Raw genomic sequence first — 18,833 nt, 5'->3', positions numbered from 1 at the left:
TCTTTTATGATTGGTTTACCTCACCCAGGATGATATTTTCCAGTTCCATCCATTTGCCTAAGAATTTCATGAATTCATTGTTTTTAATGACTAAATAGTACTCTGTTGTATATATACTACATTTTCCATATCCATTCCTTCATTGAAGGACATCTGGGTTCTTTCCAGCTCCTGGGTATTATAAATATGGCTGCTATGAACATGTATCCTTAGTGGAGCATGTGTCTTTATTACATGCTGGAGAATCTTCTGGGTGTATGCCCAGGAGTAGTACATCAGGATCCTTTCATAGTATTATGCCCAGTTTTCTGAGGAACTGGCAAACTGATTTCCAAATGGTTGTTACAGCTTGCAATACCAGCAGCAGTGGAGAGGTGTTCCTTTTTCTCCACAACCTCTCTAGCACCTGCTGTCTCCTGAGAGTTTTATCTTAGTCATTCTTTCCGGTGTGAGATGAAATCTTAGGATTGTTTTTATTTACATTTATCTGACAACTAAGGATGTTGAATATTTCTTTAGGTGCTTCTCTGCCATACAATATTCCTCAGATGAAAATTCTATGTTAGCTACACACCCCATTTTTAATAGGCTTATTTGTTTCCCTAGAGTCTAACTTATTGACTTCTTTGCATATGTTGGATATTAGCCCTCTCTAAGATGTAGGGTTTGGAATGATCTTTTCCCAGTTTTTTGGTTTTCATTTTGTCCTATTGATAGTGTCCTTTTCCTTACAGAAACTTAATCAAACACACTGAAACTAATAGAAAAGAAACTGTTGTAGATCCTTGAACACATAGTCACAGGGGTAAATTTCCTGAACAGAAAACCACTAGCTTATGCCCTAAGATCAAGAATTGACAAATGGGACTTCATAAAATGGCTTACTTTTCTATTGCTGTGATAGGATATCAGAGCCAAGGCAATGTATCAATAAAAGATTTTAACTGTGAACCTATCAGTTCCAGAAGATTAATCCAGGAGTAACATGGTGGGAAGCATAGTAGCAGGCACAGAAAACCAAATAACCCTGTTAAAAAAGGGGTACAGAGTTAAACAAAGATTTTTCACCTGAAGAATTTCAGATGGCTGAGAAGCATCTTAAAAAATGCTCAACTTCATTAGTCATTAGGGAAATGCAAATCAAAACAACCCTGAGATTTCACCTTACATCAGCTAGAATGGCTAAGATTAAAAATTCAGGAGACAGCAGGTGTTGGCGAGGATGTGGAGAAAGAGGAACACTCCTCCACTGCTAGTGGGGTTACAAATTTGTACAACCATTATGGAAATCAGTCTGGCGGTTCCTCAGAAAACTAGGCACCTCACTTCCAGAAGATCCTGCTATATCACTCCTGGGCATATACCCAGAGGATTCTCCAGCATGTAATAAGGATACATGCTCCACTATGTTCATATCAGCCGTATTTATAATAGCCAGAAGCTGGAAAGAACCCAGTTATACCTCAACAGAAGAATGGATGCAAAAAATGTGGTATATGTATACAATGGAGTACTATTCAGCCATTAGAAACAATGAATTCATGAAATTCTTAGGCAAATGGATGGAGCTGGAGAACATCATACTAAGTGAGGTAACCCAGTCTCAGAAGATCAATCATGGTATTCACTCACTAATAAGTGGATATTAGCCTAGAAAACTGGAATAACCAAAACATAGTCAACTCATCAAATGAGGTACAAGAAGTATGGAGGGGTGGCCCCTTGTTCTGGAAAGACTCAGTGTAGCAGTATAGGCTAAAACCAGAACAGGGAAGTGGGAAGGGGTGGGTGGGAGAACAGGGAGAGGGAAGGGGGCTTATGGGACTTTCGGACAGTGGAGGGCCTGAAAAAGGGAAATCATTTGAAATGTAAATAACAAATATTAGAATAAAAAAAGAAAAAAAACAAAACAGAACAAACCACCATGCTACTCTAAGATTCAAGATTGACTATTTAATTTTGTAGAAAATGAAGTGAGCTCCAGTCTATCATATGATAGCTGCAGTTGGTGGGGCAGCCCGAGTAGTGAGGCTACTTCTCCACTGTTTAAATAATTCATCATTTTCAAAACTATATCTTTAAAATATAACTGATGCTCATTTGACTCTTTAAGATTCTTTCCTCTATACCATATCCTACTACCACCCAATATTCCGCAGCTTCAAGGACACACATTTTCCATTGCTGAATATATACAATAAGAGGAAGGAACAAATTCATAGTAATGAATTTGAGAGATGTACTTTCAGGAGATTCAGCCCTGAGTATAGTTACTAAGGTGTGTTCACATAGGTGTTATGATAATTAATATTCTTTTTATGTTCACAGAAACCCTGAAGGAAAGGTTATGGCAAGCTAGTAAGTTTTCGGGAGCTGCCCCTCAATTTTGCATGGTTCCAGTGGTAATTTTTTTTGAGAAGATGGACACCAAAATCCTTGTCCCAGGACTGATTTACACAGTAGATAATATATCTTTCCTGTCACTGTTACCTAACTTAATGTTTCCTGGAATCAGCACCCTCTAATGGGCCAATATCCTGCAGATTAGTTTGGAGATATATTTTCATATAATAATGCTGTTTTGATGAATGCATGACTTCATGAAAGTCTTATTTTATCAAAATAATCTTAAGAAGATATTTAAAGGTGAAAGTTTTAACTTTTTTTCCAGAAAGATATGTTTGTTTCAAGAATATAATATGCTACTTTCTCATATTTTTGTTATAAAGTTTTCATAATAAGGAAGACACTGATCATTCATAATTTCACTAAGAAGAGAAAAGGGTTTGGGACAAATTTGTGATCAAGGAAAAATAATCATTCTAAGTCATGCCCAAAGATGAAGTGATAGGTTTGCACTAAGATAGTGCAAGGTCATATGAAGCTGTTGCTTTGAACTTAGGATGAGCTTATAGAATCATGCACTGCTTTGAACTTGCTTTCAACATCTTTCTGTAACTCTGCTTTTGCGTATCATTTTATCTAAGAAGGTATATAAAGGCTGAGTTAAAAAATAATTGTGGCTGTTGAGGCTCTGCTCTATCAGTCAAATATGCATACATGTAAATATATACATATGTACATGTTTATATGTATATATATATGTGTGTTTGTCTATATGTATGTATGAATTATGTACATGTGGATAAATGAATGTATGTATGTATGTATGTATGTATATACCAATGTATATAATTATGCATGTGCATTTTTTAAATTGATGAAGCTGGTGGTTGGGACCAGCCCAATGTGTGCATGTGTGTGTGTGTGTATGCATGAATTTCTCATCATCTTATTTATTTTTCTCTGGCTCACGAAGAGTTAAGTTAAATGGTAAAAAATCCACATAATTATGTTTCTTTTCCTAATCACTGCTGTCAGTAGGAGTCAAAATTGATCAGCTCTGGCTCCCAGAACAGTGAGAGTATTAATAGCCAGAGGTCTTCAGTCTCCTGGTCTGCCTATTTGTGCCCCACTTTAGAAACTGAATGCCTGTGTATTTTCCTGGTAGTGGATGATCAAGGTATCATATGTTTGTGATCCAGACTCTGAATTTCATTGTATATCATTAATTAATGTCTACTGTGCCTGGATTTGGACTTTATTTCACATCAAAAATGTTGAAGAAATAAAGCAAAGAGGTAGCTAGCTTGTAATTAATAGTTTTGGCATACAATTATGAAAGGAGTTTGGAAAAATTTTCAAGTTCTAGGGTTGTGTTATTCTGAACAAGCTTCGTTTTAGATGGAAGATTAGACTTGAAAATATGCACTGACACTATACTTAAGCACACCAATATGCTTTCATAGAACAAGTGGTTGTTGATGGCTTTTTCTCAATTTTTAATTGAGAAATTGATTTTCAGATAATATATTCTGTTCCCTGTTTCTCTTTTCCCAACTCCTCCCACATCCTTCTTATTTCCACATTCTCTCAACTTTGAATATTTTTCTTTTGTTTGTTTGAAAAAAATAATCAAACAGACAAATAAGAAAACAATAACAAGAGCAAAGGATAGAAGAAATGAAAATAGCATGCATACACACATAAAATACCCAAACCATAAGTACAAAAAACATAATATACAGGTAAAGGAACAATAAGACAAAATGCCTCCAAATATTATATTCAGTTAACTAGATTGAATATTATCTATGAAAGTATGATCCCAACATAGTTGAGATTATTAAGCTGTAACAGGACAAAATATTAGTAATACCTTCTAGGTTTTAATTGAAAAAGTAATTTTCATATAATGTATTATAATCATGGCTTTTCCTCAATAATTTCTTTTCAAGTCCCACTCAGTTCCTCACTCATTCAACACTTTGTCCTTTTTTCTCCCTATTTTTCTTTCAAAAGCAAACAAAAAGCAGAATGAAAAAGTAACAATAAACACACACACACAGCATAAAAACACTAGAATAGAAAACATAATAAATAGGCAAAAGACCAGTAAAACAAACATGTCTACAAAAAGGAAAAAAAATTAAAAAATTGAAAAGCTCTTATTAATGACCACATGTGATGTCCAATCACTTGCTTCTGAGGCCTTTCTTCATAATCTAGATTTGGTCTGGATTTGCCATTTACCTTACACACTTCTGGAGGACCTTGCTATACCACTCTGCCCTTAATTGTCAGTAGTACATTATTCTATTGTCTTTCATGATCTTCTCTCATTGAGCAGTTCTATAAAAAAAAACATGTTAGAAAATAATAGATTATTGATTAACTTTATTACAGAAATCTCCAACAGATTTTTTTTTATTTTTTATATTCTTTATTTACATTTCAAATGATTTCCCCTTTCTCCGCTACCCCCTCCCCATATGTCCCATAAGCCCTCTTCTCTCCACTCATTCCCCAATGATCCCCCTCCCATTTCTCTGTCCTGATACTCCCTACAATGCTGGATCAAGCCTTTTCAGGACCAGGACCCTCTCCTTACTTCTTCATAGGGATCATTTGATATGCTAATTGCATCTTGAGTATTCAGAGCTTCTGGGCTAATTCATATCCACTTGTCAGTGATTGCATTCCATGTGTATTCTTTTGTGATTGGGTTACCTCACTTAGGATGACATTTTCCTGTTCCAACTATTTCCTAAAAGATCATGAATTCATAGTTTTAAATTACTGACTAGTATTCCATTCTGTAAATATACCACATTTTCTGTATCCATTCCTCCTTTGAGGGACATCTGGCTTCTTTCCAGATTCTGGCTATTATAAAGAAGGCTACTATGAACATAGTGGAGCATGTTTCCTTATTGCATGCTGGGGAATCCTCTCGGTGTATGCCCAGGAGTGGTATAGCAAGGTCCTCCAGAAGTGTCATGCCCAATCTTCTGAGGAACTGCCAGACTGATTTCCAGAGTGGTTGTACCATCTTAAAATACCACCACCAGTGGAGGAGTGTTCCTCTTTCTCTGCATTCTCCCAAACACCTACTGTCTTCTGTGTTTTTAATCTTAGCCATTCTGACTGGTGTGAGGTGAAATCTCAGGATTGTTTTGATTTGCATTTCCCTAATGACTAATGATGTTGAACATTTCTTAAGGTGCTTCTCAGACTCTGAATTTCTTCAGGTGATAATTCTTTGTTTAGCCCTGTACCCCATTTTTAATAAGGTTATTTGGTTCTCTGGGGTCTACCTTCTGGAGTTCTTTGTTTATATTGGATAAAAGCTCTGTGTCAGATGTAGGGTTGGTGAAGATCTTTTCCCAATTTTTTTGGTTACTGTTTTTTCCTTTTGACAATGTCCTTTGCCTTACAGAAACTTTGTAATTTTATGAGGTCCCATTTGTCAATTCTTGATTTTAGAGCATAAGCTATTGGTGTTCTGTTCAGGAACTTTTCTCCTGTGCCCATATCCTCAATGGTCTTCCCCAGTTTCTTTTCTATTAGTTTCAGTGTGTCTGGTTTTATGTGGAGGTCCTTGATCCACTTCTCATCTCCTTTGTTGAAAATCAGGTGACCATAGTTGTGTAGGTTCATTTCTGTGACTTCAATCCTATTCCATTATTCCACTTGCCTGTCACTGTGCCAATACCATGCAGTTTTTTTAACACTATTGCTCTGTAGTATTGCTTGAGGTCTGTGATACTTATTCCCCCAGAGGTTCTTTTACTGTTGAGAATAGTTTTAGCTATCCTTGGTTTTTTATTACTCCAGATGAATTTGAGAATTGCTTTTTCTAACTCTATGAAGAACTGAGTTGGGATTTTGATGGGGATCACATTGAATTTGTAGATTCCTTTTGGCAAGATGGCCATTTTAACTATATTAATCCTGCCAATCCACAAGCATGGAAGATTTTTCAATTTCTGAGGTCTTTTTCGATTTCCTTCTTCAGAGACCTGAAGTTCTTGTCATACAGATCTTTTATTTGTTTGATTCGAGTCACTACAAGATAGAAAATAAAACTCATAAGAATATTCCTATATTAAAATAAAGGAGAGCTTTAAAGATTTACAAATATTAAAGCCACTTATCCATTTTTGGTTTACTGTGTGCCTTTATAAAGAACCTTGATTGTAACTTTCAAGTGCCCTCATCAATAGTACCTCAAGGAGTCTTCTTTCAACCTATATTATAAAATTTCCTAAGTTTGTGAATTTTGTATCTGACAATGGATGTCTGAAGAGAAAAATTTAATATCCAAAATCATCTTCACTCTCAAGATAAGGTATATTTTTCAGAACTGAAGCCCATTTTTGCAAAAATTGGGAAAATCATACTCTCAGGAACCAAATAATATAAGAATGTGTTTCTCATTAGAGCCATTTATACAAGGCTAAGTTCAATTTCCATAATTTAAGGTGTATTTCCTACCAATTGCTTCACTCTCTGAGACTCTAATGCAAACACACAATAGATAATCAGCATTTTACATTTTTGCTATAGGTTTCATATGATTCCACATTGTATAGCAAGATTCTTTTATATACTGTCCTATTTTTGTTCAGTATGTTTTTAGAAAATAACGTTTTTGTATATTATTACTGACATTTGTATATCACCTGTCAATAAAAAGTATGGCTTATGGAAAATGATAGAATTGAACGTAGACATTCTGTAGGCAGAAGGGATTCTGGCATAAAGCCAGGCATAGCACTTGTGTTGGGGGGTGGTATCACACTGGAACACGAGAAAGGAAAAACACAAGACAGGTGTGCAGAGGTAAGCAGCCACATAGCAGAATGCAGGTTAGAATAAATGGGATATTAAATTATGAGCTAGTTGTTGAATAGCAAAGCTTATGGCTTAATTCTATATAAATATATTTGAGTACCAGAGTCATTATTTCTGAGAACAGATCTAAGGAAAGAAAGCAATTTTGGGTTAATTATTCCCACTGTATTTTTGTGCCGAGTGTCCTCCTACACCTCCTACTCAAACTTCTTTATATCTGCACACACAGAGTGATCCAATCTAAACAGATGTATTAGCCCCAGTCAACTCAGTCTCCCTTTATCTGTAATACTCTGCATGCCTTCCTTTATTTCAGACATTGCTGTTTTTGAAGATTACATACCTTTTATTCTTGCTATCCCTCTCACTTTGGACACAAAACTGAAAATTGGAAGATACCATAAAGAATATATTGGCTAGACGTTAGAGTTCTACCACACAGACCTAGCATGAACACATCCTGTCTATTAGACATTAGTTGAAAATAATTTTGAGTCAAACACTTGTCCAAATGAGAGGCATATCATATAAGGCATGGTAACCCAATCTCTTTGAAATGTTCATTTTGGTCATTGGTTAAGAAAGTATTTGCCAAACCTTTCTGGTGAAGACTTACTTTCTCCCTTTAAATAAACAAGGAATTATGTAAAAGTCCTTGATATTTTATTACATTTCCATTACTGTTTAAAATATTATTCTAAGTCAAGATGGCTATGTTCAGTAAATTAATATGCTATGGTAATTATTGTGTTATTCAAACTATTCAGGCTTGACCAACATATGTCTCCTCCAAATCAGCTTTTATTTGTGATGCTCTAGATCCTTAATGCTTGAAGAATTTCTTAGTTGATAATTCAAGATTCAGAAATTGATATTCCTCACAAAATTGAGTGATATCTCTTCAATTCGTGGATTTTAGAATTTTTGGATGACTAAGCAAGTGCTTTTATCTATGCTAATGGACATTGTTGAGCAATAAAATTATAGCCACACAAATCCAGAGGAGCATGTTCATATTTCTAGTAAAAAAAAAAAAATGTGAGTTTAAATGATAAATACCTCTAAAGCTATTTTAAGAACTCCTATTTTATTTATATATTTTCTTTCAACTGGCTCTCCTAACATTGATATCAAGGCTCTTATATTCATTCATTCATTCTTTCACTCACTCATTGTATCAGTCTCGATCAAATCTATCACAATTTATTTTTATATCCTACACATCTTCATATGTACACATACAGAACCTCCATGTTCTGCTTTTGAGGAATACTGCTCACAGTTTTAGAGTAACTCATATGTAGAAGGAAACTACTTTTGTTGATCTTATCCTTTTCATTTCTCTTGCTTAGATAGTCTCAGTCCATAGAAACAAAACTTTTACTGTGGAAGGTCACTTTGAACTTTATTATGGTTATAACTCTCTGTGAAGAGTTTCTACTATTTTTCTTGAATGTTCCTTTATTCACACTCCTTATGCTCCACTGTACTAAACAGATAAATTGGAAAGTTTGTTTTCTAGGATAAATAAACAATCCAGTTATGACAAACCTTTGCAACATTAGCAAATATAGCAGATTCCAATGCTTGAATGAACTCATGTTACCAAAAGAACTTCCACATCTGTAGAGAATGCGTTATTTTGATGATGATAATAATAATAATAACAAAAAATAAGAATATTATATATAATAATCTATATTCTCTAGGAATACTAGAGAGAGTTGCATGGAATTTTAAGCAGATATGGGAAGGAGATCCAGCTTCCTCACATGAGAATAGAGGAAAACCTTACTTTGCCAACCCACAATGAAAGAAATTCTAAACTGATTAAAGTACATTTTTAGCTGCAGATCACAGGTTCAAGATTGTAGAGGATGCTCTCTAAAAATTTCCCAGTCGCATATTTGTTGTGTTTCTAAACTCAAGTGTCTAAGGTATAATTGTATTGACCCAATAACCATAATCTCTGGCTGCATTTTTGGAGGAAAATGTTATCACGCACTACTTCATCGTTCAGCACATTAGCAACAATATATCTTGGTTCCAGCTTAAATCAGGGAAAGCTCCTAAGTTTCTGTACTATGATGCATCAAAGAAGTATAGTGTAACATCAAGGTTGACTGGAAGTGTGTAAGGAACTGAGTGTGAGAATTCACACTCAACATCAATAGTGTGCAGTATGAAGATTTTGCACACTATTACTGTGACCAGTTTGATGAGTTTTCTCCTACAAGTTTATAGGTCAAAACGAAACCTTCAAAGGAAGCCAACATTTTTGGTTAAGATGCCCAGCCATTCTTTTCTGTATCTCTATCTGTTGATAGTACTTTTCAGATTCATCCTAGCTTTGAAAGACGTTTTGAGATTTTAGTAGAAGAAGAGGCTATGGCATCTCCTTCACCTTGTTAATTCTATGCTTTGGCAGCAAAATATTCTCTCATTTTGATATTTTTTTTTTAATTTAAAAAACTGTTCACATATTAAGACTGCTTTCAGTATCAACAAAGTCATTTTGGAATTACCCCAGGCCATGCCATTGTTTGTTTTTTTTTTTTAATTTTTTTATTCGATATACTTTATGTACATTTCAAATGATTTCAGCTTATCTAGCCCCTCCACTTCCCGAAAGTCCCGTAAGACCCCTTCTCTTCCACTGTCCTCCCTCCGACCCCTTCCCACTTCCCCGTTCTGGTTTTGCTGAATACTGCTTCACTGAGTCTTTCCGGAACGAGGGGCCACTCCTCCTTTCTTCTTGTACCTCATTTGATGTGTGGATTATGTTTTGGGGATTCCAGTTTTCTAGATTAATATCCACTTATTAGCGAGTGCATACCCTGATTCACCTTTTGAGTCTGGGTTACCTCACTTAGTATGATGTTCTCTAGCTCCATCCATTTGCCTAAGAATTTCATGAATTCATTGTTTCTAATGGCTGAATAGTTCTCCATTGGGTAGATATACCACATTTTTTGCATCCACTCTTCTGTTGAGGGATACCTGGGTTCTTTCCAGCATCTGGCAATTATAAATAGGGCTGCTATGAACATAGTAGAGCATGTATCCTTATTACATGGTGGGGAATCCTCTGGGTATATGCCCAAAAGTGGTATAGCAGGATCTTCTGGAAGTGAGGTGCCCAGTTTTCATAGGAACTGCCAGACTGATTTCAAGAGTGGTTGTACCAATTTGCAACCCCACCAGCAGTGGAGGAGTGTTCATCTTTCTCCACACCCTCTCCAACACCTGCTGTCTCCTGAATTTTTAATCTTAGCCATTCTGACTGGTGTAAGATGAAATCTCAGCATTGTTTTGATTTGCATTTCCCTAATGACTAATGAAGTTGAGCATTTTTTATGATGCTTCTCTGCCATCCGAAGTTCTTCAGGTGAGAATTCTTTGTTTAACTCTGTACCCCATTTTTTAATAGGGTTGTTCGGTTTTCTGGAGTCTAACTTCTTGAGTTCTTTATGTATATTGGATATTAGCCCTCTATCTGATGTAGGATTGGTGAAGATCTTTTCCCAATTTGTTGGTTGCAGATTTGTCCTCTTGATGGTGTCCTTTGCCTTACAGAAACTTTGTAATTTTATGAGGTCCCATTTGTCAATTCTTGCTCTTATAGCATACACTATTGGTGTTCTGTGCAGAAACTTTCTCCCTGTACCGATGTCCTCAAGGGTCTTCCCCAGTTTCTTTTCTATTAGCTTCAGAGTGTCTGGCTTTATGTGGAGGTCCTTGATCCATTTGGATTTGAGCTTAGTACAAGGTAACAAGGATGGATCAATTCCCATTCTTCTGCATGCTGACCTCCAGTTGAACCAGCACCATTTGTTGAAAAGGCTATCTTTTTTCCATTGGATGTTTTCAGCCTCTTTGTCGAGGATCAAGTGGCCATAGGTGTGTGGGTTCATTTCTGCATCTTCAATCCTGTTCTATTGATCCTCCTGCCTGTCACTGTACCAATACCATGCAGTTTTTAACACTATTGCTCTGTAGTATTGCTTGAGGTCAGGGATACTGATTCCCCCAGACATTCTTTTGTTGCTGAGAATAGTTTTAGCTATCCTGGCTGGTTTTTTGTTGTTCCAGATGAATTTGATAATTGCTCTTTCTATTTCTGTGAAGAATTGAATTGGGATTTTGATGGGTATTGCAATCTGTATATTGCTTTTGGCAAAATGGCCATTTTAGCTATATTGATTCTACCGATCCATGAGCATGGGAGGTTTTCCCATTTATTGAGGTATTCTTCCATTTCCTTCTTCAGAGTCTTGAAGTTCTTGTTATACAGATCTTTCACATGTTTGGTAAGAGTCACCCCAAGATACTGTTTGTGGCTATTGTGAAGGGGGTCATTTCCCTAATTTCTTTCTCAGCCTGCTTATCCTTTGAGTATAGGAATGCCACTGATTTGCTGGAGTTGATTTTATAACCAGCCACTTTGCTGAAGTTGTTTATCAGCTGTAGGAGCTCTCTAGTGGAGCTTTTTGGTTCACTTCGGTAGACTATCATGTCGTCTGCAAATAATGACAGTTTGACTTCTTCCTTTCCAATTTGTATCCCTTTGATCTCATTATGTTGTCGAATTGCCCGAGCTAGTACCTCAAGTACAATATTGAAAAGATAAGGAGAAAGGGGGCAGCCTTGTCTGGTCCCTGATTTCAGTGGGATTGCTTCAAGTTTCTCTCAATTTAGTTTGATGCTGGCTACCGGTTTGCTCTATATTGCTTTTACTAGGTTTAGGTATGGGCCTTGAATTCCTGTTCTCTCCAAGACTTTAAGCATGAAAGGATGCTGAATTTTTTCAAATGCTTTTTCAGCATCCAATGAAATGACCATGTGGTTTTGTTCTTTGAGTGTGTTTATGTAGTGGATTGCATTGATGGATTTCCATATATTGAACCAACCCTGCATTCCCGGGATAAAGCCTACTTGATCATGGTGGATGATCATTTTGATGTGTTCTTGGATTCGGTTGGCAAGAATTTTATTGAGTATTTTTGCATCGATGTTCATAAGGGAAATTGGTCTGAAATTCTCTTTCTTTGTTGGATCTTTATGTGGCTTTGGTATCAGCGTAAATGTGGCTTCGTTGAAGGAATTGGGTAGTGTTCCTTCTGTTTCTATTTTGTGGAATAATTTGAAGAGTATTGGTGTTAACTCTTCTTTGAAGGTCTGATAGAATTCTGCACTGAAACAATCTGGTCCTGTGCTTTTTTTGGTTGGAAGACTTTCTATGACTCCTTCTATTTCTTTAGGCATTATAGGACTGTTTAGATGGTCTAGTTGGTCCTGATTTAATTTTGGTATTTGGAATTTGTCAAGGAAATTGTCCATTTCCTCCAGATTCTCCAGTTGTGATGAGTACAGTCTCTTGTAGTAGGATCTGATGATTTTTTGGATTTCCTCAGTTTCCGTTGTTATATCTCCCTTTTCATTTCTGAGTTTGTTAATTTGGATACTTTCTCCGTGCCTTTTGGTCAGTCTGGCTAAGGGTTTATCTATCTTGTTGATTTTCTCAAAGAACCAGCTCCTGGTTTTGTTGATTTTTTGTATGGTTCTCTTTGTTTCTACTTGATTGATTTCGGCCCTGAGTTTGATGATTTCCTGCCTTCTACTCCTCCTGGGTGAAATAGCTTCTTTTTGTTCCAGGGCTTTCAGGTATGTCATTAAGCTGGTAATGTATGATCTCTCCATTTTCTTTTTGGAGGCACTCAGGGCTATGAGTTTTCCTCTTAGCACTGCTTTCATTGTGTCTCATAGATTTGGGTATGTTGTGTTTTCATTTTCATTGTGTTCTAAAAAGTCTTTAATTTCTTTCTTTATTTCTTCCTTGACCAAGGTATCATTGAGTACAATATTTTTCATTTTCCACGTGTATGTGGGTTTTCTGTTGTTTTTCTTGCTATTGAAGACCACTTTTACTCCATAGTGATCTGATTGGAGGCATGGGATTAGTTCGATCTTCTTATATTTGTTGAGGTCTGCCTTGTGACCAATTATATGGTCGATTTTGGAGAAGGTACCATGAGGTGCTGAGAAAAAGGTATATTCTTTTGTTTTAGGATAGAATGTTCTATATATATCTGTTAAATCTAATTGGTCCAAAGCTTCAATTAGTTTCATTGTATCCCAGTTTAGTTTCTGTTTTCCTGATCAGTCCATTGAGGAAAGTGCAGTGTTGAAGTCACCCACAATTATTGTTTTAGGTGCAATGTGTGCTTTGAGTTTTAATAAAGTTTCTTTTAAGAAAGTGGGTGCCCTTGCATTTGGAGCATAGTTGTTCAGGATTGAGAGTTCTTCTTGTTGTATTTTTCCTTTGACCAGCAAGAAGTGTCCCTCAGAGTCTCTTTTGATGACTTTGGGTTGAAAGTCAATTTTATCTGATATTAAAATGGCTACTCCAGCTTGTTTCCTGAGACCATTTGCTTGTAAAATTGTCTTCCAGCCTTTTACTCTAAGGTAGTGTTTGTCTTTGACCCTGAGGTGTGTTTCCTGTAAGCAGCAAAATGCAGGGTCCTGTTTATGTATCCAGTCAGTTAGTCTGTGTCTTTTTATTGGGACATTAAGACCATTGATGTTAAGAGATATTAAGGAATAGTGATTGTTACTTCCTATCATGTTTGACGTTAATTTTTATATTTGATTGCTTAACTTCTTTTGGGTTTGATGAAAGGTTACTATCTTGTTTTTTCCAGGGTGAAGTTGCCCTCCTTGTATTGGTGTTTTCCTCCTATTATCTTTTGTAGAGCTGGGTTTGTGGATAGATATTGAGTAAACTTGGTTTTGTCATGAAATATCTTAGTTTATCCATCTACGGTGATTGAGAGTTTTGCTGGATATAGTAGTTTTGGTTGGCATTTGTGTTCTCTTAGAGTCTGCATGAGATCTGCCCAGGACTTTCTAGCCTTCATAGTCTCAGGTGAAAAGTCTGCTGTGATTCTGATAGGTCTTCCTTTATATGTTACTTGGCCTTTTTCTCTTACTGCCTTTAATATTCTTTCTATGTTTAAAGCATTTGGTGTTTTGATTATGTGACGAGAAGTATTTCTGTTCTGGTCCAGTCTGTTTGGAGTTCTGAAGGCTTCTTGTATATTCATGGGCATCTCTCTTTAGGTTAGGGAAGTTTTCTTCCATAATTTTATTGAAGATATTTGCTGGACCTTTAAGTTGTAAATCTTCACTCTCATCAATGCCTATAATCCTTAGGTTTAGTCTTCTCATTGTGTTCTGGATTTCCTGGATATTTTGGGTTACAAGCTTTTTGCATTTTCTTTAACTGTTGAGTCCATGGTTTCTATGGAATCTTCAGCATCTGAGATTCTTTCTTCTATCTCTTGTATTCTGTTGTTGATATTTGCATCTCTGTCCCCTGATTTCTTCCCAAGGCTTTCTATCTCCAAAGTTGTCTCCCTTTGAGTTTTCTTAGTTGTTTCTACTTCTGATTTTAGATCCTGGATGGTTTTGCTTAGCTCCTTCACTTGCTTGTTTGTGCTTTCCTATGATTTTTTAAGAGATTTTTGTGTTTCCTCTTTCATGACTTCAGCCTGTTGACCAAAGTTCTCCTGTATTTCTTTAAGTGTTTTTTGCGTTTCCTCATTGTTTGCTTTTGTAGTCTCCTGGATTTCTTTCAGTGATTTTTGTGTTTCCCTTGCAAGGGCTTCTAACTTTTGACCCATTTTCTCCTGAATTTCTTTAAGTATGTCCTTCATGTGTTTCTGTACCAGCATCATGACCAGTGATTTTAAATCCAAATCTTTTTTTACTGGTGTGATGGGGTATCCAGGACATGTTGGTAGAGGAAAATTGGGTTCAGATGTTGCCATATTGCCTTGATTTCTGTTAGTGACGTTCCTGTGTTTGCCTTTTGCCATCTAGTTCTCACTGGTGTTAGTTGGTCTTGTCAGTGCTGGACTCACCAGTGCAAGCTGCCCCTTCCCAGTTGGCCTCTGGTCCACAGCTTACCTCCTGCACTGCCTGTAGACAGGTTGCTGCTGCCCAGACTGTTCAGATCCCGAAGCAGGCACCCGAAGGCTCCAGCTGGGGCCGGCTGGATTCACTGGAGCACACCGACTTCTCCCTGCTGGCTGCCTGGAAGCCCCTCTAGCCTCTTGCATGACCTGGAGATGTGGTGCCGCCGCCCAGGCTGATCTGGATCCGGAAGCAGAGAGAGTTGAGATGAGGGCTCCCGCCTGAGGCCTTGCCCCAGATTGTGTCTGTGGACCAGATGGAGCCCTTGTGCACCCCCAGGGAGCACCGGTATATGCTGCCAGGACCTCCCCTGTATTCTGATCACTCCGCTGGGCAGCCGATCCCCCCAACCGGGCTGGGTCACACAAAGTTAGCCTGGCCACCCAGGCCCTGAGTCCAGGCAAAAGCCTGGGAGGCCAAGGTCCGAGCAAAGTTCCCCTCGGGCTATGACTGTTAACTGGGTCCCCCAGGTGACCAGGATGGCGGGCGTGCGTGCTTGCGCTCCCGAAAGTGCCGGGAGAGTCTGTTGTGCTAACAACCTCCTGGGCGGGTTGACACACAGATGGCCCACCAAGCCGCCCAGTTCTTGGGGTCAGTACTGGGCCTTTTGGGGCCTAGACCCCGCTTTGTTAGCCTCAGGCTATGCCTGTTACGGCTCTGCCCACCAGAGCTCTCTGTAGTCCTGTAGGCAAAATGGCAGCGCGCTTGCAGGCCAGGGCAAAAAACCTCCTGGCTGGGTTGGCAACCCGATGGCCCCCCGAACAGCCCAGGGCCTGGGTGCAGGCCAACACCCATCGGGCTCAGACCCCCGTGGTGTTGGCCTTGGATTATGTTTGTGTACCTCAGTCTGTTCGATCTCTCTGGAGTCTGAAACCAAGATGGAGTTGAGCCTCTCCTGACTGGCGGGAGGCCTAGTTCTGAAGTGGCTTCCCTGCAGCAAAAGGTGCTGCAAAACCGCAGCTGCTTGCAGCCTGGCTGGTCAGCGAAGGTCAGTGGTCGTGGGCGCAGGGCCTAACTGGACCCTGCGTCGCCTTGGTTCCACTGCTGATGGCCCTTCAGCTGAACATGCCACTGCTGCACAGCCGCTGCTGCCGCCGCCCCATTCTTTCATTTCATTACAATTTTATCTCATTTCTGAATTAATTTCAGTGAAAAATATGCCATGGTACACATGTTAAAGCCAAAGTAATCATGTAGGAAACTGGTTCTTTCTTACAATGGCAGTTTCAGTTTCCTGGAACCAAGTTCTCAGGATCAACAAATGCTTATATCATCTAAGCTACCACACTGGACCACTTTCTAATATTTTTTATTAATTAATTACTTTTTTTTTACTTTCATCCTAAATGTTTTCCTAACCCTGGTCCTACCTCCCAGAGCTCCTCTGCCCTTCTCTTTGCTTCTGCGACTCTCTCCATTTGGAATTACCCCTCTTCCTAGGGCATCAAGTCTCTACAAGTTTAGTCACATCCGCTCCCACTGGGGCAAGACAAGGAAGTCATCTGCTACATATGTGTAGGGGTTCTTGAGCAGCCTTTGTATGCTCTTTGGTTGGTTGCTTAGTCTAAGGGTACTCCCAGGAGTACAGGTTAGTTGACACTGTTGGGCTCCTATTCAGGCTGCCATCCTCTTGAGTTCTATCAATCTTTCCTCCTATTCATCCATAGGGTCCATGATCTCAGTTCAATTGTTGGTTGTCTGGATATACATGTGTCTCCATCAGCTGCTGGTAGAGTCTCTAAGAGGATAGGCATGTTCTGCTCATGTCTTAAATTGCAAAAAAAGCATCAATGAGAGTGTCCCTGTTTGCTCCCAAGTTGGCCTGCCATAAATTGGCTGTCCCTTCTGTATCTGCTGCCTTTTTTGGTCCATGCATTTCCATTAGATAGGAACAATACTTGGTCAGATATTGGAAGGTGCTTGCTCTTCACACCCTTTCCTTGGGGACCTTTCTATCTACTGGAGATGGACTGTTTATGTTCCATCTCTCCACTGCTAGAGATTTTGTCTAAGGTCACCCTCTGGCTTGTCTCTTGGGACTTCTTCGAAAACCTTTTCTTGCCTTTTCTCTGAGGTAATATCTGTCTTTGTTGCTTAGATATGTCTCTTGTTTGCAGCAGAATGGTAAATCTTGTTGACATATTGAGTCTGTTTAGCCTCTGTCTTTTTACTTGGAAATTAAGTCCATTGATATTGAGAGATATTAATGACCCAATGATTGTTATTTCCTGTCATATTGTTCAGCTGGAGAGGTTGTTATATGTGTATGATTCTCTTCTTTTGGGTTTTGTTGTGAGATAATTAATTTCTTGTGTTTTTGTGGGTATATTTACTCTGTATGTGTTGAACTTTTATTTTGAGTATCCTCAGTATGAATGGAGTAGTAGAAAAATAATGTTGAAAATTGATTTTGTTATGGAATACCTTGGTTTTTCCATATATGAAGATTGAGAGTTTATTAGCTAGATCTGTGGTCTATAAGGGTCCGCATGACAGCTGGTGGGTATCTTCTGAATTTTAGAGTCTCTGTTGTATATAATTCTGACAGGTATGTCTTATATATTAATTACCCTATTTCCCTTACATTTTTAATAATATTTTTGTTATATAAAGTTAGTGTTTTATTAATTATGTGTTGGGAGGATTTTCTTTTCTAGTTCAATCTATTTGTTGTTTTTAGGCTTCTTGTTCATTCACACCATGCTTTTCTTTAAGTTAGGGAAGTTTTCAGCTATGATTTGGTTTAAGATATTGCCTGGCCCTTTGAACTGGGACTGTTCACTCTTTTCTATTCATATTATTCTTAGGTTTGTTCTTTTCATTGTATCTAAATTTTTTTGTATTAGGAACTTTTTAACATTTGTATTTTCTTAGACTGCTGTGTCTATGTCTTCTATTGTATCTTCTATACTTGAAATGTTTTCTTATGTCTCTTATATTCTGTTGTATTAGTAGTTCCAGATATCGTCTTTAGGTTTTCCATCTCCAGGATTGTCTTTATTTGTGAATTATTTATTTTTTCTAGTTTCATTTTTAGGTCTTGTATTGTTTTGTTCAGTTCCTTCCCCTGTGTGATTGCATTTTTCTTTATTTCTTTAAGTGATTTATTTGTTTCCTCCTTAAGTACTTTTACATGTCTCCCCTGTTCTCTTCTGTTCCTTTAATTGAATTATCTGTTTCCTCTTTAAATTATCTTCCATCATTTTCATGAGATACAATTTCACATTCAATTCTTGCTATTCAGGTGTGTTAGGGTATCCAGGGCTTGCTATCATAGGAAAACTGAGTTCTAATGGTATCAAATTACACTAGATTATGTTAATTACATTCTCTTGCTTGCATTTTACCATATGGTTATCTCTGGTGTTTAGTGACCTGAGTGTAATGGATTGGAGTAAGCTTCCTCAGAGGCAGGTAGGTGGAGCTTTGCAACCTGGGTTAAAGCACATCTCCTCAGAGGCAGTCAGTGCTGTCTCTGGTTAGAACAGGACTCCTATGTCACTGGTTAGAGAAGTCCTCTTGGGAAAGTGTTGCAGGGTTGGGGAGCAGACATGATAATCTGCCACAGAAGGTGGAATAAGTTCAGACTGGAAAGGCATTGGAGATTTGTCATGGAGGCACTGATCCCATGTCTGCTGGGCTTTGAGGTTGTCCCAGCTGGG

The sequence above is a fragment of the Apodemus sylvaticus genome, chromosome 2 (assembly GCF_947179515.1).
Source record: "Apodemus sylvaticus chromosome 2, mApoSyl1.1, whole genome shotgun sequence".
Lineage (NCBI taxonomy): Eukaryota > Metazoa > Chordata > Mammalia > Rodentia > Muridae > Apodemus > Apodemus sylvaticus.
Note: the sequence above shows the minus strand (reverse complement) of the source record.